Below are 9568 nucleotides of genomic sequence, written 5' to 3'. Positions count from 1 at the left end.
TTGTCCTCCTAAGCTTCGTGTTTAAGATGAATAATTTCTTTATTCCTTGTTACTCATCTCTTTTATTTGTTTCATGTTCATCGGCACTGATTACTGACTTCTGGAGCACTGCACCGTAACGAATCTACTCTGGAAATACCTTCTACTGGGTCTCAACCATTCATTTATTTTTAATTTTATGTAAACAAAGAATCTGTTCACAATAAACATTGTTTTTACTTACCTACCTCTGTTTGTCCAGATTCCGACTTGTTAATGACATTTCACGTTGAATATTAGATTTCTTCTTTCAATAAATAACACCCAATTTCTGTATCATTTGATATTTGCTTTTCCGTTAAATTCTTTATTGCGTCGGTTGAATATCTTCCGAAATCAACCACGGTATTGCTGAACGATACTATTCTTCTTAGACAATTCACGCTACGTAAAAATAAACAGCAGCATAACCTCAATCCACGGCTTTACGCGCGAGAGAATTACAGCTTTTGTTTCATTTAGTGTACGTTGGCGCCTTGCTCAGCAGATGAAAACATCACCGCGGCGCGATTTCACCGACCAATGAGATTAAATTATTTGGCGCATGCGCGTTATATGTATAGTTTCAAGAGATTGTCCCGGTATATATACATTATACAGTTGTGATGTAGACGGTACGCGAGGAAACGCAGAAGTGACGGCCGCGCGGATAGTGGGGACAGTGGCGTGTGTGAAGCGCAAGCGTCGACAAAAGACTCAGAAGAGAGTCAGTCGTTCACGAACCACCGGCAACGATGAACCGTAAGTAATTTGTCACCAATCATAATATTTAGCGCGTAAATACTTTTTTGCACGCAGAAAATGCATTCTTTCGAATTATTGGTGTTATCGAAAAACATCAATAGCGTACAAAATATTTTAAGGTAGTAGGTCTGGGCCCGCGAGTAACGGGCGGTGGGAGATGGGCCTATGTTTATGCATGGCAGCTCCGGCCCAATACCACTCGCAAAAAGCCAAATTCCGTAATAATCAAAATTATGTTAATCCCACATAATACGTGAAAAATGGTGATCCTACATCTTTTTAGGTTTTTTTTTTATGTAATGTATGTATATCATTTGAGCTATAAATAACAGGGTCGCTACTGGTCAGGGAATTCTGGAAAACCTGTAAAAGCCTGGGAATTCGGAAATTCTGGAATAGTCATGGAACTGTCATGGATTTTTTTTTCGGAAACTCAGGGAATTGTTAACTATGTTTTTTATTATAAAAATACGTCCCACTGTTTTCATTGTAAAATTCAACATTTTTTACATCGAAATCCACGCGAAATTATCGAAATCAATAATTTTGTACTCGTTAATCATTTTTTTCGCATACCTATTCTACGCTCTCTGTTGTTAAATATTTATTAACATATGACAAATGTTGATTTTCACACATGTATGAAAATAATTAACGGCGAGACGAATGGTACGTGGGTACGATCAACGATACACATAAACATTGTAAATAATTAAATGACAATAAACTTTGCAATGTACCATCGCAGTGTTAGCAAAATTTGCGAATAACGCGTAATATTCCGTTACCGCAGCGTACGAACGCTGTACAAGCCGCTCGCGCACCGAGCGTTTTTTTATAAAATCATTCATAGTTATAATATTTATAATCCGATTACACTGAAACTTTCGCAGTTACCTTCTCTAGTACTCTGGTTCGCTTTACTCACAGCAACAATACGCGTTGCAACTTCCCTTTCTGATGTTTCACTTTTCGTGAGTCAGATCCCCATTACAAACGTGCGTAAGAGCTTTGATTTGGAAAGCTTCGCTTTAGAAAGATCTTGCGGATAGAGAAACGCGATCTTAGTTTATTCAGGTTTTGAATTGGGGCGTTAATTTTTCTGTTTTTTTTTTTTTTTGTTTCTTTGAGCCACCCTCTATTCAGCTTCAGCAGCTCGAGAATATTTATAAACCGCACTAAATTAGGGATTCGAATGCACAATTTCAATAAAATATCAAATGATCGATTAATCGATAAATTATTACCGATTCAATCGAGTCTTATTCCATAATTTTTTTCGACTCGATTAACCGATGCATCGATTATTTTTAGCTTAGTGGCCATCGCGATGCGGTATATAGGCTGGGAATTCGGGACCAAGATTTTGAATGAATTTTATTATTCGCGAGCGATATATTTTTCTGTATTTCCAAGTACTGTATGTATACCTAAACACCTGGCAACTGCCGCACTAGCAAAGCGGATGTAGGGAAGGTCGCTCGCGTTGATTTTGATAAATCGTTGATTTGGCATAGGACTAATTTTGCAAACTTTATTTTTTAGGAAACAACAATCAAGAAGGCATTTTGAATCCAGCGGGGATTCGGGTGGATCCGAACCAGCCACCACCTCCGGGCGTTGAGGCGCAACCTCAATGTCCCGGAGGTGTAAGTGTGCGGCTGAGGCCCCCGGTCCCGCTAAAATCCAGCAGCCGGGGGTGGCGTGGGGGGTCAACCCGAATCCCCCACGTCCGGGATACCATTGGGGCAACGCGCCGCCCCAGTGGTATGGATGGCGGCAGGAGCCTCAACAGCCCCTAACGCCGGTAAGTAATCTTGTGTTTTCGTACATAATTACGCGTGTGCTTATGCATTTTCTTTGCCTAGATTCCGGAACTCTACGGCGAGCGACAGGGTCTGTTGATGGCGGCCGCTGTTCAGCCGCCACCGCCGCCACTCCAGCCCCCGATGATGCTGTTCCGCCGCCCTCTCCTGCTGCCTCTTCGGCGGCGAGGCCTGCTCGCGCGGCTAGCCCGACGCTAGAGGTACGTCCCCAACTACATATTTGATTGTTTCCAATTTTTTTTTTTTGCAGTTATTGTAAGAGTCTGTCTAAGAATTAAAAAGTGGTTTAATTGTGTAATTTTCAAAAACTAGGCAGTAGCCAGTATAATGTAACGATGACCGTAAGTAGATATCTTCGCGAAGCATACCATATTTTTCTGACACATTTTTATTGCCCAAGGAGTTGGGATGTTATACCCTCGCCGCGTGTGAACCGCTGTATACTGTCATTTCCGTGGCGAAACAGTTTTACTTTTCACTGTTTTCGTATTTTATAATTTCATGTAGAATAGCTGCTCATCGGTCAAATATGCTCGTGACATTGGATCACAATTATTTGGTTGTTGATAGGAACGGATCACGGAGGCTGTCCGGGTGGCGGTGGCAGCCGCTATGACCACCGGCGGTCCCGTTCCTCGAGGGGAAGGCAGCCGCCGAAACCGGCACCGCCGCCGTCGAGGAGGTGGTAGGGGAAACCGCAGGGCCGGGAGTGGGGGGCGCAACCAGCGAACGTTCAATTTTTATTAAATTTTATTTTTTCAAATAAAATATAATTTTGTAAAATACTCTTCTTGATCTGGTCAGTACTATTCATCCCACAACTTCCCATAATCCTCCTATTTACGAATCACGTTGAAGAAAACCCTACCGTGCAGCCCGAGGGGGAAATAACTCGGTGAATTGTCGTGCCGATAGGTTTGTGAATTCATTATAATGCACCTGAATTAATGAGAATTAATTGAATTAATACGAAATAACTGAATTAATAAGCATTAACTGAACTACTAAAAGTTCTAACTGAAATAATGAGAATTAACTGAAAAATAAATGAATTCTGGAAAATTAAGTCAAGCTGATTTGAATTAGTTTGGATTCATGCCCGAATTATCTGTTTACTGCGAAATAAAATTAGGGTATTACTACGGTAAGCTCTATGGCGTGTAATCGAGCTACATTTTTTTTAAACTTTTAATTTGGATAACGATTAATATCTTTACAAATTTTTAACACAATTGTTTCATGCATTTACTAGAAAATCAGGGTTGAAGTCAGCACTCGTAACACGTATTCCCTATACCGATACAATAAAACACGAATGTTTTTTTTATATTAGACTTTACCCGTCCGCGTCAATCTGATGGAAAATAAATATCTGGCAGAGAAGAAATGCAGATAATAATGTTTAAAATATTAGGAATTTTTCATTCATAGCACTTATTGATACACACGTAAAAAGTCCTATATTCATGACAAAATCTCTCGTGCGATGGTTGAGGGAATCAATTTTACTTATTGATAAATGTTTTATTTGTGTATTGTTGGGCAATTTCGCCAGACATCATAGATGTTACATAAGTTATTTCGTCATTAGAAAAATTGTTTCATGAAAGTTCCTCATTTGATAGAAATTCACGGAAAACTGTTATTGTTTCACATTCAATAAACTAGAGGGAGGATTATAATATAAACGAGTGGTATTGAATTTCAAAAAAGGAGGGATAGTACTTGGAATCCGAAGAAGTTGATTCCTTTGAGAGTTCCAAATTTCTGTGAAATCTTATAGGATTGCAGTGAATCCGTAGAAAATTGTAACGTCTTCGAATGATTTTTTATGGTCTTTCGTAGCAATTTTCAGTTGGGCGCATGATTGACCGTGCCGGACTTTGATGTACAGCAGTAACACATACCCTGACTTTTCGTAGGTCGTATACGATGCGGAAACCAACCCAAAACTCACTAGCGTATCCGTAGCGTATACCATCGACGAGAAGTCACGGTATGTAGTTTTATAACGATTTCTACCAAATGAGTAACTTTCAGGTAATTCGTCTAATGTAAAAAAAAAAATTGGTAGCATCATTCAGAACTAGGCGTAATTGACAAATGAAACGAAGCAAATTTTAGTATGAAATCCTTATTTGTTGAGAATTAAAAACAGAAAAAATTGGCAAGCAAATCTTCATCAGAGTTTTAACAAGGATCGGCCCTATAAAATATTTGCCACGAATCTTGAACCATTGTATACGGTAATTGTATGTATGTACAGTGACATAGATTTTTTGCGGGATGTATTTCTACTATTGTTAAACACATCCGGCTCAGAAACAATTTCGCGTATATATTAGGGTAATCTTAAAAACAGGCTCGGACGATTGTCAACCGCCCCCCCCCTTCTCCCAAATTTGCTCTAAATAAATAAATAATGGTCTGTTCAAGAGCACAATTTTTTATCTCAACCCTAAACCCTCACGCCTATACATGCGTGTTTCCTGCAATTTCGGTATTTATTTTACTGCCGCATCTAATCTTTCGGTCAATAATCTGTAAGTACGACAATTTTGCGGACATCGATGCTACTATTAGATGAGGATATCCGGAGCGTATATGGGGCATTCTATGTCAATTATTCGCCATCTTGGGTTGAGAGCAAATTTTTTTTTGGGGGTGGGTCCCACCATTTGTATTCCATGGCTCTGGTACTTGAACCAGTTTGTTCCAAGGAGGTTAATTTTGGAATGTTCGCCACTAAAGTGAGATGTGAACTTGTTGAATGTTCCAAATGCGTTTTCAGTTCTTCTTCCGAAATAATAATATCAGAGCATCCAATGGATTTAAATGGGCATGAAACATGTTCACCAACTTGTCTTCTAAAGTCACATTTATTCATATGACTGTCTATGTCAATGGGCGACAATTCGATGGCACATCCAAATTTTTGGTAGGGGCAATGTGCTCGTTGTTGGGATATTTCTCGTCGTGTGAAGAGATCTGGGAATAAATCACTTTCCGGCTGTAACGGTTGACTATCCACAGGACAGCACGTACCTTTTTTCCGCAGCCACATATTAATGCATTGGGCACAAAACTTATGACCACATGAAGTTAGTACTGGGTCGCGTACTGCCTTTTCGACGAACAGGAATTAAGGGATAGGTATTTTCGTTTTTGTTAATGATTTTCTATCGAATCGATGAAAAAAGGCAGATTTAAGTGGTGCGTGCTCGATGTAGAATGCCCCAAAACCGTTCAATAAAATGAAAAAGAATAATTTTTTTGCGGAACTACGACTCAAAACGAGAAAAGAAACAGTATGTTATTTTAATATCGGGTTTTGGAAAAGCCATGAGCATTTAAAAAAAAAATTGTGCGAAATTTTGATAAATTTAAGGTGCTTGGATGGGTTGAGACAAACATCTAAAACATTTCAGAAAGACTGCTTTTGGCAGGTACAAGAAAGTGTAAAATTTTCAATAGAATCGAAATTGGTCGGGGTCACGGGTTGGTCGGTTTCGCATGGAATGCCCCGTTCACATACAGTCGGACTACGTGCAATTACGAATAGTTACCGCGATTGTAACCTGATGTCACAATTTCCAAACGATGCCTTATGATATGCAAGAATTTCAAAATCTAGCGGTTATTCTGAGTGAGTTGTACATTTTTTCGTATCCACCGAAAAGCCTATGCTCTCGTCGGCACTGCAGATTGTTGCTTTAGCAGAAACATAGGACGTGTGCGTATTACCATGTCGTTTTACCATCTGGTACCGCTTCGGTCGACTACAGCGCTTTTGGAGGTTCAACGTTGAACTAAATTACAGACTTCTCGTGCATCAGAACGGGCTCTTGTCACCTGAAAATCGCCCGCACAAATCGTGCCATATTTACAGAAAACTGACTAGTGCTATAGGTTTTCCCGGATTACGTGTGTGTTTTTGTACGTCGGTATCTCCCTGGCAAAAGTGAAATAAATTCTGATATCGTACAAGCGGTGAATATTCAACAAGTCGCTAGCCCAATCGGCCATGTTTGACGCGACGTGATTTTATTCAGTTCATCATCATTTTTATTAGACGTTATCAGTGATCTGCGATAGTAGTGACTGAGATACAGACGTACAATTTTATTCAAGCTATCTTTTAAAAATTTTCCCAGTCAGATTCATACTCCCGTTTTATCAGGATTTGTGCGGGCGATTTCCCCGCTTCTGACATCACGAAATATATATAGGACATGCCTGGTCAGCGGCACCTTAATTCGTGCACACTATTTCAAGGCACCTAGTTCGTGCAACTTTCTTGAGAGCATTTAATTCCCGCACTGTACTTGATTGCACCTAGTTCGTGCAATATTGCCAGCAGCGCCTAGTTCGACCTCCGTGAAGTTGGCCCCCCGAAGTTATTATTTTTAAATCTAATTAATGCAATTCGTTTGAGAATCGTTTGAGAGGGTTTGAGAGTAAAGAAAAATCGTTTAGAGTTAATAGTTTTTCCGGAAAATTGATTTTAATTTGGGGTGTGAAGTTGGCCCCCATATTTTCTCTCTCCTCAAAAAATGGACTTGGACGTTTAATTTTTTTTTTAATCTTTTGAGAATCGTTTGAGAGGATTTGAGAGTAGAAAAAAACTGTTAGAGAGTTAATATTTTAATTGATATTCCATAATTATTGAGTGATTGATTTCCCCATGATTTCCCCTAGTTTCCGAGCACTTCCGGCCTGCGCAATGGATATGCGCGGTGTACATGCGTAGTGTATCTAAAATCAGCTGGAGGCTGGTCGTGAGTGTTCTGCGCCGAAGGAACTGGCGTTTCTGTTTCATCGTGTGTTCTCCAGTAACAAAATCAATTAATCCTTCAAAAAATTGAGCAACATTCCAACGAGAGCAATAATGTTCAAAGAGCGAAAGAACTTTTGGAATAAAGTCGTATAATAAATTTATCTGACGTTTTCGCACATTGAATAATTATTTAATATCAATTAAAATATTAACTCTTTAACAGTTTTTTTCTACTCTTAAATCCTCTCAAACGATTCTCAAACGATTAAAAAAAAAATTAAACGTCTAAGTCCATTTTTTGAGGAGATAGAAAATATGGGGGCCAACTTCACACCCCAAATTAAAATCAATTTTCCGGAAAAACTACTAACTCTCAAACGATTTTTCTTTACTCTCAAACCCTCTCAAACGATTCTCAAACGAATTGCATTAATTAGATTTAAAAATAACAACTTCGGGGGGCCAACTTCACGGAGGTCCTAGTTCGCATTATTTTCTCTAAATGACTCGTTCTTTTTAAATCATTAAACACGTTTTATGCATACCTTCTTTTAATTCTGGATACGTGGTCTACTCACCTTTGAAAATACCCAACTTTTGCCTACAAATCTGGACAAACCTCCTCAATAAACAACGAATCAGCCAAAGAGCTTTGGAATTAACAACGTTTCTCTACTTTTCAAATCCTTCCAATACAGAGCTACTCACGTTATAACACCACAATTATTCTTCCAGTTTCAATTCATTTTCTTATCCTACCTTATTTATTATAATTATCTTTCAAATATATCTTTCCTTCACAAAGACTCAGTCTGACCCTTTGGACGATTCATCCAAGCCAACCCTCAGATTATACATAATACACGACATGAAATTCGGGAAATTGCTGAAAACACGTCATTTGTTGTGTAAACTCGAGGCCAGGAAATACAGTTTAATTGGTCACCACTGGAATGGTTGTATGGTTCTGCAACGGGGATCTGTAATGTTTCGTAAAGCGCATGTATTGACTACGGTACAGCGTTTTAAGAGTGGTTTTTTAGTTTATGTCATCGTCCCGTCGCATGTAAAGCCGGATCGCCGGAATTCGCAACGACGGAACGGAACGCAGACGAAATTTAGTGGATTTCCGAGACCGTTCTAAGCCTTGAAAGACCCCGTCGTCCCATGTACACTTAGGGACAATGAATCTCAGACAGCTAATTTTTTACACTAGACAGTTAATTATGTTGGCATCACAAAGAAACCTACAGCGCCAAAGCCGGTCGAGCGCGAAACAAACTCAATCTCAGTAAACATAGTATAACCTATGACCACGGTCTTATGGACAGTTCTGGGCATTCCAAGCCCCTTCCTATATAACGCAGCGTGACCGTCTTGAAGCCTGTGTTTCTCAATTTGTGCACCAAAGACCGGAGCGCTGCAATCTCCGAGGCCGGTGTATGCGTACTAAGGCCGTGTTCGTAAATTGACTGACAGTACTGAAAATTGCCTACGACAGAGTCAGAGCTATTCATGAACTTGGAAGCGCAAAAGAGATGAAAGATTGCTGACAGCACTGTCAGTCAATTTTCGAACACGGCCTAAGTAGGCCTCTCCCTCACTAGCGCTAGCGGCGAAAATTCACAACATCGGCTTCATTTTCGAGCATGGTTTTACAACCGGAGTGCCCAGACCTGTCTATAAGACCGTACGCATGACCGTCGAATTTAACTTAAAATACCGCAGGGATGATGACTTGCTAGATTGACACCACTGAACTTTAGAGTTCAGCGTGATTCACTGATTGACACATATCCTAAGGTTGGATTCGACAGCCATTGGTTATATTATGTTTATTGAGATTCAGTTTGTTTTGCGCTCGGCCGACCATGGCTCTGTAAATTTCTCTGTGTTTCCAACATAACTGTCTAGTGTGAAAAATTAGCCCTCTCAGATTCATCGTCCCCAAGTGTACCAACATTTCATGGAATGATTGAACGGCCTAGATTCATATTTGTGCTATACGGCTTCGGTTGCCTGTTTCGATAAAGCTAGATTTATCTAATTAGCTCTTATGTAAGATTAAATTTTCCAACTATGATTAATTATTTCATAGAATAAAAGTTGATACTCTGGCACACCGTTCCGGAATCTGAGTACATGAGAGTTTAGGGAGATGCAAATAGACGGAACGGAACAC

General features: G+C 39.7%; 1 long non-coding RNA gene across 1 annotated transcript; it reads left to right on the top strand.

Annotated features, from left to right (window-relative positions):
* Positions 1-652: 652 nt before the first annotated feature.
* LOC124292780 lies at positions 653-3334 on the top strand. The gene is made up of 4 exons (XR_006902697.1): positions 653-780; positions 2329-2590; positions 2652-2809; positions 3180-3334. It is a non-coding gene; the product is annotated as an uncharacterized LOC124292780 (long non-coding RNA).
* The last annotated feature ends 6234 nt before the right edge of the window (positions 3335-9568 follow it).

The sequence above is a fragment of the Neodiprion lecontei genome, chromosome 2 (assembly GCF_021901455.1).
Source record: "Neodiprion lecontei isolate iyNeoLeco1 chromosome 2, iyNeoLeco1.1, whole genome shotgun sequence".
In the NCBI taxonomy this organism is placed as follows: domain Eukaryota; kingdom Metazoa; phylum Arthropoda; class Insecta; order Hymenoptera; family Diprionidae; genus Neodiprion; species Neodiprion lecontei.
The sequence above is the reverse complement of the archived record's forward strand: the minus strand, read 5'-3'. Positions and strand labels throughout refer to the sequence as shown.